Source organism: Gossypium arboreum, chromosome 3, assembly GCF_025698485.1.
Source record: "Gossypium arboreum isolate Shixiya-1 chromosome 3, ASM2569848v2, whole genome shotgun sequence".
In the NCBI taxonomy this organism is placed as follows: Eukaryota; Viridiplantae; Streptophyta; class Magnoliopsida; order Malvales; family Malvaceae; genus Gossypium; species Gossypium arboreum.
Genome location: NC_069072.1, coordinates 41,255,755 through 41,272,086, shown reverse-complemented (window position 1 = coordinate 41,272,086; position 16,332 = coordinate 41,255,755). Strand labels below are relative to the sequence as shown.

At 34.8% G+C, this 16,332-nt stretch overlaps 1 long non-coding RNA gene across 1 annotated transcript; it reads left to right on the top strand.

Annotated features, from left to right (window-relative positions):
- The first annotated feature begins 2,674 nt into the window (after positions 1 to 2,674).
- Positions 2,675 to 9,320, top strand: LOC128290399 (uncharacterized). Its single transcript, XR_008280218.1, has 2 exons — positions 2,675 to 2,758; positions 9,173 to 9,320. It is a non-coding gene; the product is annotated as an uncharacterized LOC128290399 (long non-coding RNA).
- The last annotated feature ends 7,012 nt before the right edge of the window (positions 9,321 to 16,332 follow it).

The window sequence follows — 16,332 nt, the reverse complement described above, 5'->3', positions numbered from 1 at the left end:
TATCTTGATCGAATTTACTTATTTCGACTGGTTATCTCAACTAGGACAAAATCCTATATATTATTATTGTATCTCTCCATTGCGATTGAAAGACCTCACCAAATTGACCATCACTTACAGAAAACATGATTTCGTCAAATGTTGTATGATTACAAGCACGTGGATTCATACATAATTTACACGTAGGCTTCACCCACACAATTCCCGCAAGGCTTAGGGGCAATAAGCAAAAATGGAAAATTAATCTTTTAGTCCCCATAAATAATATATTTATAAATTTATATATAGTAAACTTATAAATTAATCACACATTTTAGTAAGTATTTTAATGCTCTAATTTTTTTCAGTTACACGACGACATGCATTCACAAATCCATTATTAACATACCACATAGATCATGATATTTCAATCAGGCAAGCACATAGACTAGCATTGCCATTAATAATTTTTAAATCAAACAACAAAAAATATATGGTTAGAAAAACTTTTTCTTATGAAAGTATATTTTTAATCATTATAATCTTATCTCATTTGAAGGAAACTTTTACTTTAACTTTTCCTAATAATATGGTAGAAACCAAATAGATTTGAAATTTAGGAATATGAAACATCTCACTTAGTATAAGGTATTTCTAGACGGAGGTTTGAACATAACCTAGCATTTTCCAAGCACATATGCAGTTTCCAAAGTTTCTAAGATAGAACAACCTCTTCTCATTCTTCCACTTTAGAGTCGAACATAAAGGCATTTTAATTATCATGAATGTATCGAGTGGCACCACTATCTATCACCTACTCTTTTAGATTAGTCATGATATTGACTTAAGAATTACCAAGAAAATTATATCATTTGCTTCGATCAAATTGACATTTGGTTTAATAAAATTATAATTTTTCCATTCTTGATTTCTGCACAAAGTTATATAGTGGTGCAGTTTGTCATCACAATTGGATACTGGAATAGTAAATGTAGTTGATGAATAAAGCACTAGGTAGGTTCCCAAGAAAGAGAGGTGGTGTACATGACACTCTGAAGTACCAAGTCTTTCCTAGCCAAAACTATTCTTAGACATGCATTTTCACATTATCACACTTATTTCCAGCAATCAACTATGGATTTGCCACACAAAATAATTTCCTTTTTCTTCATTTTCTCAAAATTTTGTTTTGGGCTTGTCACCATATATTCATCCTAAATCATATTTAAAAATTAATTCAACTCATATATTGTTGGAGTTTTCGACATTGCATGTTCCATGTTTTGTTAGAATAAGAACAAATTTCTACTTGGGCCATAGAAAGGTGTTCAGCCTTTTTGATGATTATGGCCTACAAAGTTATGAGATGTTTGACAAAACAACAGTTGGCGTTTGACTAGGACTCTCAAATGCTTTAACAAATCCTATTGATGAGGCCATGAGTCTATTGAATAATGGTTGAGTTCTTATCCTTATCACCTTGGTTGAATGAAGAGTGGATTAAGGGATTTTTATCAAATTTACCCAAAGGATTTTCCAAGAGAAATATATACTATTTTAGAGGAAATTATTGTCACATCCCAAAAATTGTTTTAGTAGAATCGGTTTAGTGGACCGAGTATCCATTCCGGATACCAAAATTGGATTGAAAGTGATTAATAAAATTTGATAAAATATTAAAATAATATTCAGGTCCAAAAATTTAGGTTGGGAAATTAGAATTAAGTGTTTGGTTATTAAATTTCTTAAAACGAATTTTAAAAAAGAAACCATATTTGAAAATAATTAAGGAAATGGGTTTTAATTTGAAATAAAGACTTAATTGGAAAAGGAAGAAAATAGAAAGTTTTTAAATGGAAAATTTTCCAAAATTAAAAAATATGTTTCTTCCCTTTGGCTATTTAAACCCTCATTCATGTTTCCCTCTCTTTTCATCTCTTCAGTTGAAAATTTTCTAAACTATAAATCAGAGCATTTTCTCTCAAAATTAACTCATCCCTACTAATTTTCTAACCTTCCAAACACCAATTCTTCCTTCAATTGTAAAGAAAATTCTTTTTTTTCTTCATAAATTTCCTCATTGTTCTTCAAAAGTTTTTCATCGAATTAGATCTACAATTCGTCGTTCTTTTCAAATTAAGGTAATATTTTGATTCTTATTGTTAAAACTAAGCTTGTTCTTATAATTCGATATTTGATCAACAATTATGAATTTTATTAAATCTAAAGCTTTGACACCGAAATTTGGCATAAGAATGGTGAAATACGGAATATTGAGTTAACTTGTTGTTTTAAATTGATTTTTGACTTATTTTGAACGATTAGAAGGTTCATAAACTCAATTATATAGATCATTAAAGAATTTTTACGAATTGAACGTTTTTCCCTTTTTAATGTTCTTGTAAGCTCAAATTTTTTGAAAAGTTATATTCGGTAAATAAGATGAATTTCATGTCTTAGATCTGTAATAACATGATATTTATGATGTCTAGAAACATGTTTAAGGATTAGGATAAAAATTAGATGTTGAAAACACTTATTTCATTAAAACTAGTTAGTTTTTGGTGGTGAGAAAGAGGAGTTGAGATCTGCGTTTTTGCAACTATTTGATTGTGTTTACAGTTGTAAATGATGTGTTTGTAATGTTTTTAACACAAGTGCAAAGTTTCAGATCAACCGAGAGCCTCTATAAGCAAATCGAAGGGCAAAGAAAAGCTTACTTAGCCTCCAACGATTGCACGAAAGTTATTCAGTGAGTGGTCAAATTTGTTACTTCCAGGTAAGAATACTTAGGTTAAATGGGAGCTTAGGTCAGCCTAAGCATCTATCCTAAGTTTTGAGTGAAACTTTCCCTATTCGTTCTATTATCTTTATGAAATTTATGCTTATAAGATGTGATATGGTAGGTCATGCATATTGAGACATGCATATTGAGATGTTTATGTAAATGCTAAATAATTATGACTGATTATAATGAGGTTTACTGATTTGATGCACACTATATGAGATTTATGATATGGCTCATTGAGCATTATGTGAGCACTTGAAAGTGCATTATAAGGAGTGAATAAAACAATACAACACATGTATTTTCTCATTGTCACACTTCTTATTTGATAGATCAACTGTAGATAATCTCATACATATATATATATATATATCACAATTATATCATAAATAATTATTAAATAGATATATAAAGAGATAAGTAATAAAATAAAATTGTCAGCCAATGTTTTCATGGTTTTATTTTTAGGAAAAAATGAAAAACAAAAATTACATAGTTTTTCATCACAATGCATTCTTTGTGTCTTCGACTGCCACTGTTCCATATTCTCCTCGTCATGAACTATTTTTTGGAAAAATTACATTTATGATCTATATCCGTTTTCGACTCACAAGAATTTTATAAATAAAAATAATTGATAGCAAGCTAATTTTGTGTGTTTAATGTACCTATTTTTGGTCAATTTTTTAATAGAATGCTACTAAGCTTGTAATATGCCAGGAATACAATTAGAGTGTCGAAGTTCAAAAACAAGCAAAATCAGGCTAAAATGGAACAAAAAGCAAAATGAGGAGTTGAATTGAAATTTGTGGAATTATTTTTTGGTTGATAAAAAATATTAAATTTTTTTACTTTGACAGAACCCTATATTTAGAAAAAAAATTTGATTTTTTGGTTGGTTGTGAAGCATGATTCTAGGAGAAAATCATGTGAAATTGGCTCTTTGAAAGGTGTATATAAGGACTTGTAATTGTGGCATGAAGACACACTTGAAATACTTGAATTTAAAAGGCAATTTAGCACATTCCTACATCTATTGCATTTGAAGCAATGTACCATTTCTTTTCTCTTTTATATTTTGGAGAAATTGCCCTTTTAATTCTCCCCCTTCTTCACCTATTATCTTTCATTAAAATCCATTCTCATAATCTAATCAAGTATGATTAATTTTATGCTTAACTAATCTCTATTTACCTTTAGTTTGATCATTATTCCAATCAAGAATTGTGAGATATGAACCCACGTTAAAACCTGACAACTTGGTATTCATTATGTCATATCCCAAAAACTGAGTTAGAAGAAATTGGGTTTGTGAAACCAAGATTGGTCATGCCCTGATATTTTAGTTAAGATAGTGAAAATTTTATCAAGTGAATCAATTTGGTTTAGTGGTTGAGAGATGTGAGTAGTGTGTGTGAGGTTTCGGGCTCAAATCATTTCCCTTGAATTTTTGCCTAAACCCCTATCTTTAAACTTGTAACTTATATATTTGTTTTGGCTCAAGTGCTGTCAAGAATGGGCAAGCTGGTTTAGTAGTAAGGCTTCAACTTACCCAAGGGTCTTGAGTTTGAATCTTGTTGTGTACAAGTGGAAATTTTTTTTGTTTTAAATTCTAGGGAAAATCTGATTAGTTAGGGAAATCAGATTTAGTGGGAGTTGGTGGGGATATAGGTGGCTTTAAAAAAAATTGTTATTAAAATTATGTTCCTTACAAAATTCCTCTTTTGCAACCGTTTACTTTTTCAATTTTCTTTCACGTTCCGTAACAACCCAAACTCGGCCTAGACGTTATGGCCGAATCTGGCGATGTCACATGGAATGGAATTTGAAATCGAATTTATCAAGTTAAAAAATGTTTCCTTTTATTAGCTTTTATTTATCTTTCGTCAATTTCAAAACTATTAATTTAATTCGTTTAAAAACATATTTTGTAGCGAAAGCTTTTAAAACCGTGATGTTTAAGGAAAATCGTTCGCATTTAGGAAAAATATTGTATTTAATAAAACCGAGTTTTCGTTGCAATTCTAAAGTTCATGAAAACAGTTAAAATCCAAAATAAAGGCAAACAGTCTAAAACTCCCAAATTACATCAAAATTACCCAAGAAAGTAAATAGGAAATAAAACCATAAATTAAATTAAAATTGTTCACTTGACAAGTGGTCACCGTTGAGTCTTCCGCCGCACCAATCCGTCTAAGTCTGGGGATACCTATATAGATAAAATAGAAATGGGTGAGTTTACGTAAACTTAGTGTGTAATCCCCACAGAAGTCATGCAAACAGTCAAACAACAGTTATCAATCAAATGTAGTCTGGGGCCTAAGCCTATTACAAATTCAGATACAGTTTAGGCCTTAGCCCATTCAGATATAGTTTCCATATAGTAACATAAATCAGTGTCCTACCCACCAGCTTCTACACACCATCTCTAACTATCTCTACACACTATGTGGGGTTTAAAACATCCACCCAACCCTACACACCAAGTCGTATCGAATGCGACACTTATTAGTAATATTGCAGCTGAGCTGCCAGATAACAGGCATGAAAGCCTTTCAGTACACTTCCTCTAATAATCAATCATCCCACCCCAATGCAGATGCAACTAAACATGCTCAATGCAGATATACAGAAATACATGCTTTCATGCTAATATTCCGTTATCAGTCATACATACAGATCAGTAAAATGCATAAATTTGGCATGCTCAATACATACATTGTATGTTTAGATCACATGATTTAGGGTCTAAGTAGCACTTACTGACTCTACAATAAGTTCACAGTTGACTTGGGTGACCTGTGCAACCCTAGGAAACATTTTAGCTAAATGAGCCCACACGCCCATGTGGCCCACACGGTTAGATTGGTCTTAGCCCGTGTGGATCATACGGCCTGGCCCAAATTCCACATGTCCGTGTGGACTACCTCTTTGGGCTCACATGCCCAGTTCAATTTAGCCCGTGTGGCCCACACGGCCGCACCTCAGCCATCACACGGTCATGTCTTGCGCACGATCTGGCCTTCATTGATCACACGGTCGTGTTTTCACACACGACCTACCATATGGATAACCACATGCCCGTGTGGCATCGACAATGGTCTTTTTCAGCTTTTGCCAAAAGCTCGATTTCTACGTTTTGAATACACACTTGGTTTGGTTCGATGCAACAACAATCTTAAGCCTCCAAAAGCCTAAATATTGACTAATAACACCACATTAGCCATTAAGAACGACACTAACCCGAATTCTAACGAACTAGGCAATTTCGAAAACTACCAGAGACCTTACTTTCAAACGAGGAGTGAAGTTTATGATCAATAAGAATACCGATCAGCACCCTCCAGCCCTCGAGCGTAACCTAACAAGGAAACAACACAATACTAACTCGACATCGATCCTCATAAATCTAGAACTTCAAGAGGGCTTACTTATGGAACCCAACCATGACGATTCGCAAGTCAGAATAGTAAGGAAAAACCAAAAGAATGATGATGAGTAGTGAAAGATCGAGGAAGAAAGTTGGGGAGAAACGTAAGAAACTTACACAGAAAATATTTGGCAGAAGGAAACAGAGAAAGATAAAACTAATCAGATATTCCCAAGATCCCCTAATTCACTCCACTACCCCACTAGTAATAACTTTCTCAGAATTTTAATCCAACTGAAACTCTATCAGATAATAGAGTAAAATGTAACACCCTTAGTAATGCTGGGATTCGAACACAGGACCTCCAACACTCTAACACCCTTGCCACTTGAACTAGTAGGCTCATTCTGATATGGTTTTACAAATAATTTCATATAAGCCCATTGAAAAGAGATAAAGCTTAAATCCAAAAATATTCAAAATTTGTTAAAGATGAGGCTTGAACCCAAGACCTCTCAGACACTCCTAGAACACTTAACCATTAAAGCAGATACATATTTTGTCAAATTTAATAGAAACAGTCATAAGAAATTTGGGGCGTTACACGTTTCATTTTTTTCTCTTTTTCCCCCATTTTGTGATTTTATGTATCTTTTTTTTCTGACGAAAAAATTTAATTTTCTTTTTTTTTGGTTTTTCTTCATTTGAACTTTTGTAAGTCTCTATTATTCTCGTTCAGTTAACAACTATTATTCTATCACTTTACTGTCGTTGTGATTTTGGTTTGTTCTTACCGACAATTCACTTCGTTTTATTTTCGTGTGGATTGTATGTAATTAAGTGTTTCGGTTTAGTTCAACACTCGAATTGTAAGTGTTCCCTGTTTAATTTCCTTAAATGTTTTGTGTGAAGTAAGTGTAGGTCCGTTGTGTGGATTTTTGTTTAATTGAATTCGAATTTGGTTAGGTGTGAATCATGAGATGAATACTCCTCTAGCTTTGTAAGTGCGTTTAATTTTCTGCTGTTAAGGGTAAGTTTTCAGACACCCATAATAAGGGATGGTTTGTGATAATTTAAGTTGCAAGGATCGAATGTTCTTTGATTTTAGGTCAAACGCTTTAGAAAGCGAAGGGCATTTTTCGTTTTATTTTTTAAATTTGTTAAGTTGAATGTCATTTTTAGGTGCTGGATTTACATCTATTGTAACGCCCCAAATTTTGGTAAATTCGGCTTTTGTGATTGTTGAGCATGGAGGTATCTGAACATTTGTTTTGTGTTGGTTTGGCATAAAATTTATGTTGGTTTAAGTGTTTATGGACTCTGAGGTGTATTTAGGAGGTCTCAAGTTCGACACTTATCTTGGGCTAGTTTTGGGTTTTTGCCTGAATAAAGCCTGACTTTTGGTTAGTGGGCTTAAAAGAAATTATTGGTAAAAATTTGACAGAATGGGCCTGCTGGTCTAGTGGTTAAAGGGCAAGGGTTTATGATAGAGGTCCTGTGTTCGAATCCTGGTTTGGGCATTAATTTTTGCCAATAAGGGTGTGATAGAATTGGAGGCGAACTAAAACACTGAAAATATAGGGTTTATCAGATTTTTCTGAGGAGTTCCCCAAAAGAACTCTTCATGTCGAATTTCTTTTCTATTTTTCCCTCTTCACATTCTTTTCTTTTTCTTTTTCTTCTAAATCGAAATTTCCCTGCTGCTATTGATTTTTACTTCATTAAGTATTAGTTTTCAGTCCTTTTTCCTCATTGTTGCTATTCTCTACGGTTGGCGCAGATTCGTTAAGTGTTGGGGTGCGTTTGTTTGGTTTTTACGATTATAAGGTTATTAAGAGAATTATTTTCTGTTTAGAAGACAATCATCAATCTGTGGATTGCTAAAACGGCGCTTTAATCAGTAAGGAACTGCCGTTGTTCATTAAAGGTAGGTTGTTGTTAGTATTTCGAGATTTGGGTATCCATAGTAAATCGTTTCAAGTGATTGATTTTAGTCTCGGGTTTGTTAATAATAGGTTCTAGAGTGCTCGAGATTGCGTTAGCTTCGAATTGATACCAGGTGTGTACTTTGTTGTACAGAAAACGGTTTCGGCTTCGCCGAAACCAAAATTTTCGAAGCCACACGGGCATGTGGACTATCCGCGTAGAGGCCGTGTGGCAATACACAGCCATGTGATCAAAGAGCCAGGCCATGCACGTGCCACACGGGCATGACAGACACAGGTGTATGATGGCTTGTAGGCCGTGTACGAGGCACGGGCTCAGGCAAATAGGCCATGTGGGCCACACTGGCATGTGGGACTATATGGATGAACCACACGAGTGTGTGGGAATTTTAGGCCAGGTCGTGTGATCCACACGGGCGAGGCCAATTTGGGCCGTGTGACCCACATAGGTAGGGCACACGAGCGTGTGAGCCCAATTTTGTTAAATGTTCTTTAAGGTTGCACGGGTCGCCTAAGTCGACTATGACCTAATTGTAGGGGCGGTAAGCGTTACTCAGACCTCATACTATGAATAATTCCTGATCTGTATGCAAAAACATGTTATTATAAGCATGTGTAACTGTCTGATTCTGTTTATCTGTTCTGCCATGATATTGACATGCTTTGATACCTGCATATAAGTATGCCATGATATGTATGTTACATTGCATTGAGTTGGGATTGTTGCGAAGAGAAGGAAGTTTGAGAGGCGACTAGCCTGATATCTGGCAGCTACGTTGTCCTTATCTGTTGAGTAATGTTTTACGGTACCTTTCGGTTGTAGGGCTGGATGGGTTGACTATATCCCCATACTTGGTATGTAGGGTTGGGTGGGTCGATTTTATCCCCACATGGTGTGTTGGGTTGGTCAGTGATGGTGTGCAGAGTTGGTGGGCATGTTCTCTTATATCTAATATGTTATGCATGTGATATCTGTACGGCTAATGCCGAACTATCTGTATTTTGTTATCTATTTGTATGTTTGCTACTTATGGGGATGTACACACTAAGTTTGCAGAAACTCACCCCTTTATTTATTTTGTTTATCAGGTAATCCTCAGCAGTAGATGGATCAGTGTGATGGAGGGCTCGATAGTGACCACTGGTAGATACTTATTGGTTTTATGTGTAACATTTATTTCATCTGTTATACTTTAAAAATTATTTTCTTGGGATTATTCATGTCTTTGGACTCGAACTGTTTTGGGTTTATTTTGGGATTTTCAATTTTTAAGTTTATTGATTTATAATTGAATGTGGTTTTAGCTTTCGCGTTAATGAAATGTTTTCACATAATAAATGGGATAGAGATTTCATGACTTAAGTAAAGATAACAATCTGTACGATTTTCATCGGACAAGGTTTTGAAAAAGGTTTTCTAAAAGCACTTTCATGTAACCCATCCAGATTCGGTCATAACGTCTAGGCCAGGTTTGGGGTATTACATCTATGATGTTAGCATCAGAACTGACCAGGTGTGTAACGAAAGCCCTAGAAAACAACAATCGGTGAAAGTTGAAATTGAGACTGTCGATGCCACACAGCCATATGGTAGGCCATGTGAGTCACACAGTCTAAGCTATTGGGTCATGTGACCCACACGGGCATCTATTAGATCATGTGACCACGGAACGCATAGGCCCATTTCTAAAAATTTTCACCTAGCCCAATTGAGTTTAAAATTCTTAATTTGACCTTCCGTGGGGCTCGTTTGGCTTAAAAATGACTATAAAATGTTAAATAGTATATTTTTCTATTGTATGTGATAGAGATATTGTTTGTGTTTCAATTACAAGAATGTCTAAAATGTGAAATTCGTATATGGTTTGTGATCTTATAATTCTGTTAGCATGTTCTGATGTGAAAAATATATATGACATATGTGCATATGATGTCTGTTAATATTTGCATGTGCATTGGGGTGGGATCTGATATGTAATACCCCCAAACCCGGCCTAGATGTTATGGCCGAATCAGGTGGCGTCACATCTGAGTGCTTTTTAGAAAAACCTTAGCAAGTTAAAAGTCGTCCAATTTTTTATCTTTACATAAGTCGTGAAATCTCTATTCCAAATATTAAGTGAAAACATTTCATTAATGCAGAAGCTAAAACATCATTAATTCATAAATCAATAATTTATCAATTTAAAATTCCCAAAATAAACTGTTACTCAAAAATCCGTAAATTTCTACTAGTGGTCACCATCGAGCTCTCCGTCACACCGATCCATCTACTGTTGGGGATTACATGAACAGATAAATAAATAAAGGGGTGAGTTTTCACAACTCAGTGTATACATCCCCACAAAACAACATGCATACAAATAGATAACAGAATACAGTTATTCGGCCTTAGCCATATAGATATCCCATGCATAACAGATCAGATATCAGAAATATCATGCCCACCAACCTTTCACACCATCTCCGTCCAACCCAACACACCATGTGGGGATAAAATCGACCCATCCATCCCTATACACTGTATATGGGGATATAATCGACCCATCCAACCCTACACACCATAAAGTACCGCATCGCAGCACATATCATAAGTATGCAGCTTAGCTGCCAGATAACGGGCTTATGAAGCCCTTCAGGTACTCCCTTCACTTCGTCAAACCCACACTGATGCAATGCACCATACAAGCACGACATGCTATAATACAGACAAACAGATCATACCTTTATTTACAGAATAGAACAGATCAGATAATCATGCTAAGTATATCATGTATACCCATACATCACAGAATTAAGAGTCTAGATAAGGCTTACCGACCCTACAACAGGTCACAGTCAACTTGGGCGACCCGTTCAACCATACAGAACATTTCAAATTATAGGGGCTCACACGCACGTGTGCCTTGCCCGTGTGGGCCCACATGCCCATGTGGATCACACGGTCTGGCCTATATTTCCATATGCCCGTGTAGTTCACTCGTGTGGGCTTACACGCCCGTGTGGCCCATACAGCCCATTTGCTTGAGCTCGTGCCTCGCACACGACCTACAAGCCATCACATGCCCATGTCTGTCGCGCCAGTGTAGCGCGCACAGCCTGGCTCATCAGTGACACGCCCGTGTCTTGCAACGCAGGCTACCACACGAGCACACCATACACCCGTGTGGCGTTGATACGCCACTTTTTGGCTTTTTTCAAAACTAGTTTTCTGCGTAATCAGAGTACACAGCTAGTTCGTTTTCACTGCTAATCCAACCACGAGCACTCTAAAGCCTAAAATCGACAATACTGAGCCCAAAATCAGTCTCTTAAGTCAGATTATTGAGAATAGGCAAATCCCAAAACAAGAGATCTACTTACCTTCAATGAATAACGATGATTCCTCGCTGTTAAGAGCTCGATTAATGATCCACTGACCCTAGAATATTCCCTAAACAGCAACCAAAATCCCTCTTAAACAATCTCCAAGGAAATCCCTTAACTTTTATTAAAAACCAAACTTACCGAACCGACGAAATCACTAGCAACACGCCATAACTAATCGAAAAAAAAGAAAATGAATGAGAACAAAAACGAAGAAGAAGGGAAAAAGAAGAAGAGAAGTTCGGCAGCTAGGGTTTGGAAGAGGAAGAACGGCAGAGAAAATATTTTGCCAAAAAGAAGGAAATAAGAAAACCCCTAATTTTTCCTAAAACCCTCAACTCAGAATTTTAATAAAACCCAACACTTTACTGAAACTTGCAGCAAAAATAATCCCATTGCTACTGCAGAGAATCAAATTCCAGACCTCCAACCCACCAACACACATATTAACCACTAGACCAGCAGGCCTATTCTGTTAGGTTTTTACCATCAATTCCTTATAAATCCGTTAACCAAAACCCAGGCTTAATTCTTATAAAAACCAAAATTTTAGCCCAAGTTAAGGCTCAAACTTGGGACCTCCCAAACACACCCCAAAGCACATAACCTCTTAAACCACATATATATACCAAAAAGAATCAAAACAAAATTTTCGATATTTCCATGCTTAACAACCAAAAAAGCCGAAATTATAGAAATTTGGGGCATTACATGATACGTAATAGAGGAAGTATGATTATGACAATATTACTGCACCTTTTGGCAGTGTACCCACAATATTTGTTCTGACAGCTTGACTGCAATTATAGTGGCTTGACCACATATAAATGATCCCGGTGGTTTACCGTAACATTTTTGTCTAGTAGCTCAGCTGCACTTATATAAGTGGCATACCACCACGACTAGGTGTGATGGGATAGTTGGAGTCTTGTAGTCCTAATTGGTGTGATTGGTTGGATGGAGTTGGTGTGTAGCAGATGGGGGTAGGATCTGGGTTTACATCTGTATATGAGTCTGTATATGTATCTGCATTTTATTATGGGAATACATTTGATTCCGTATATGAGAATATGTCTGAATCTTTATATGAAAACGTACCTATTTGTGTATGTGTTTTTGACTTATTGCTTGGATGTGTTTCACACTGGGCTTTTAGCTCACTAATTTGTTTAATACGTTTTAGATGGTTTTGACTTAGGACTAGACAGCGTGCGGGAGCTCAAATTAATTTTCTAGTTAAGTAAATGAAATGATTTATGATTAGTTTATTTATGATCTTTTGGTTTGTAAATTTGTTTTATGGTTTCTGTTCATTTTCGTTGGATTTTAGTATTTTTAACGTAAAACAACGATAACGTATGATCTATTAGATTCAGAGTCGATTTTCAAAATTAAAATCGATAAAAGAAAAAATCCGTTACTACATGACTTAATGGTTTTACTATGATACAAAAGTATTCAAGTATACGTTTTTTTAAAATATGTAAGAGCTTTGTCATATTTATATTTTCGAAAAACGTACTGAAATCAAAAGTTTTCAAACGAGAGCAGGTTAGGAGTTTTCTATAAAATAAATATGTTATGTACGTAATTTCAAAAAATAATGTATAAGTTACTTTAAGTTAATATTTTAAGAATTTATGGTTTCTAAAGCTGGGATTAAAACTTCTGGGATTTTAAACAAACTAATGTAATTTCTTCAGATTCGGTAGTAACGTCTAGGTCGGGTTTGGAGTGTTACACATTATCTCTCTGAAATATGGGATAGTCACAATCGTCCCTCAAAGTTACTTCAATTTCAACTCAAAAAGTGCATGTTAGGTTGGAGTAGTTTGACATACGGTGGGGAAAACGAGACAGTCGTTTGCAGCGTTTGAGTTCCCGCGATCAAAATGGCATGTCCAAGTTGGAAAAGGTCATTTTGATTTCATCAAGGGAGATATTGGATTTAATCGACCCGCGTGGTTAAAGCTGTTAACTCGAGTTGGGCTCTTCTAGATTGAAAGGTTGTCGAGATCTTAAATTGTGGAGGCGTGTTACGTGGTTAGATAGTCGGTAAGGGTTGGTTTGTCGGTCGTACCAAATCAACTACACAAGGAAGAGTTCGTAGTTGAGGTGTCCTTGGTTATCGTTTGGAAGGAAAAATCCACTTTCAAGGATCGACTCAAGTTTGGAATATTCCGAGTCTAAGGCTAAGAATTCTTATATTTGATTTCCTAATTCAATTTCAATTATTTAATTTTATTTTGCAATTATAATTCGATTATTATTTTGTTCTGTTCATTTTTATATTTTTTAACATTAATAAACTAAAATCCCCCATTCTATTTACTTTCAGCTCAACACGTTACAAGCCATGGGCACGATAGTCGCCACAACTTTGTAATCTGATCATGCTAAAAAAGATATTAGGAATCAATCCATGTGGGATCGACCCTGTTTTTCTATACTACTTACTATTTAATTCAGTTAGAGTGTAGGAAATTTATATTTGATGGTCTCGATAGCCATCAATAATCCTAAGTGGAGATGATAGTCCACGATCTATTTCCTAAGAACAACAACCTTGGCAAAGAAAATATAATTATATACAAAATATATAATATTACATTCATTCACATACATTCCCCTAAACATATTAATAATTATAAGAATGTCATATCTTATCAAATATTAATCGAACAAGATGAAGAGAGAGATTCGATCTCGGTTTACACCATAAACATAGCACAACCTGGCTCTTGATACCAATTGTTGGAAAAAAACCGGTTTGAAAATTGTTTTCTTGCATGGTGGAAAATTAAAAATTTTAAAACCGACACGATTTGTGATATTTATAGCATTAAACCATAAACTGAAATCGTACCTATGTTTTTGGATAAGCGGATCCTTAATTTTTTTGGCTTTCAACCAAATGATCTTTTTCACTATTATCATACCACAAACTGCTTCGAGTGTAGGCTCGAACCAATTGAATTGAAACATAGAACTAGAAAAAATTTTCTCTCCTTTTGAGGTGAAAACGAAAATTCTCTCTTCTTTAATAGAAACTTGTAGAATTATTTTTTCATAAAAATATAATTGTAACGGTTGAGAATAAATTCTCTCTATTTTTCAGCATAATTACAATCTCTCAAAGTTGTATAAATAGCTCTACCGGTGCCATCTATTTATAGGAGGAGAAAGTAGAACCCTTGTTGAGTTGTAGTGATTTATTTCAAATAAAAAAAAAACTTTCTACTTAGAGTAGAAGAGGGGTGGAAAACACACCCTCGTATTTCTACTGAGGTTGCCACCCATTTCATGTTACATGAGGGGTTTTGGTATTTCTCACATTAGGTCCAATTACGAGTACTTCTTGGGTCTTTTTGACCTAGAACTCTGTAATATTATCCAATCGGGTTCATTTTTTTATATTTTTCAAAATAAACTATAATATTTATATATAAAACAACTTTCTCAACCATATTTTATCCTCAACAAAATTTTGACGATTTTACCTTTGGTAAATTTTTGACGATTTTGCTCCTAGTAAAATTTGGAGAAATTATGTTCAATATTTCACAATATTTCACAACTCAACATGTTCATTATTATCGAATGGTTTATTTTCATTTTTGGGCTTCAAAATAATCCAAAAATCATAAACTCATTCTTCCACCATTTTTTAAGTAATCCTATATAGAATTGCAGGTTTCCATTTCCATTTTCATTTTCATTTTTGGAAACCTATATTAATTTCCAAATGATTCCATTTCTCCATTTTGGAGAAAACCATAATCATTCCTGAATGTTTTCCATTTTCCTTTTTCTATTATTTCCGTTCATTTCTATTCAAACATGCAATTCATTTGTGGTTTCAATGAGCTAGTGGAAAGACCAATTAGAAATATGTGGTTGAGGCTCAAATGATTTATAATTAAGTTCTGACTTTTTGCCTATTAATTACAAACTCATTTATTTATGAAGTCATTCCATTATAGTATCGTGACTGAGCTCTCCTCAACGAAATACCATTATGAAAGTAACTACTCAGTGCTCGTTCAATGACCTTGTCATAAGTGTGTTACCCCATAGGATATCCTTGATCTCTTTGGGATAATATTCGTTCTCCCAATGTGATCCCATTTTATCTCATGGTAACCATTAAATCTTCCTTTATGAAAAGTCAATCACTATTAAATAGTGATCAAATCATCCATGACAAAGATGGACAACTCGTAGCTATATTTACTTTTCATCAACCATGTAATGCCAATTAGAGGATATCATTTACCCATGTTTTGGGCTATGAATTCCATTGTTGTGAATGATGCTACATACTATAGAAGTCATACACCTAATGCACCAGCTTTCGATTCCTTATCTATTTGAACTTAGGCTTTTACTTACATCAAAGCATACATAGTTTGCTATCCACTCAAGATTTAGGTATGCCACACTATGAACGTAACAAGTGAATAAATCCATATACGGCTTCAAGATCTATTCTGCTTGGGCCATGTCCGATGTATGTCAGTCCAGTCAATCACATCTATGTCTCTATCTTCTAGGAGTCATCTACTAATACAAGTTGTCTTTTTGTACTACGATCCGACCACATAATACCACTTAGTATTTTTTAAATATTTAGACAACCAATGAGCAATATTTGTTTCCATTTTACTTTGCGTGCAAAAATCATGTGAGGACAATTATACAAAGTACATTAATGTAACCAATGAATTTATTTTATTAACCAATCTGTTCGAAAAAGTTACAAGTATATATTGATGAAAATACTACAGTTAAGGCACGAGATCCAACACTGCTATCAATCCTTAGATCCAATTTGAACATCAATAATTTAATGCGATGAGTGTGGACCAAGACCACCTCTATTC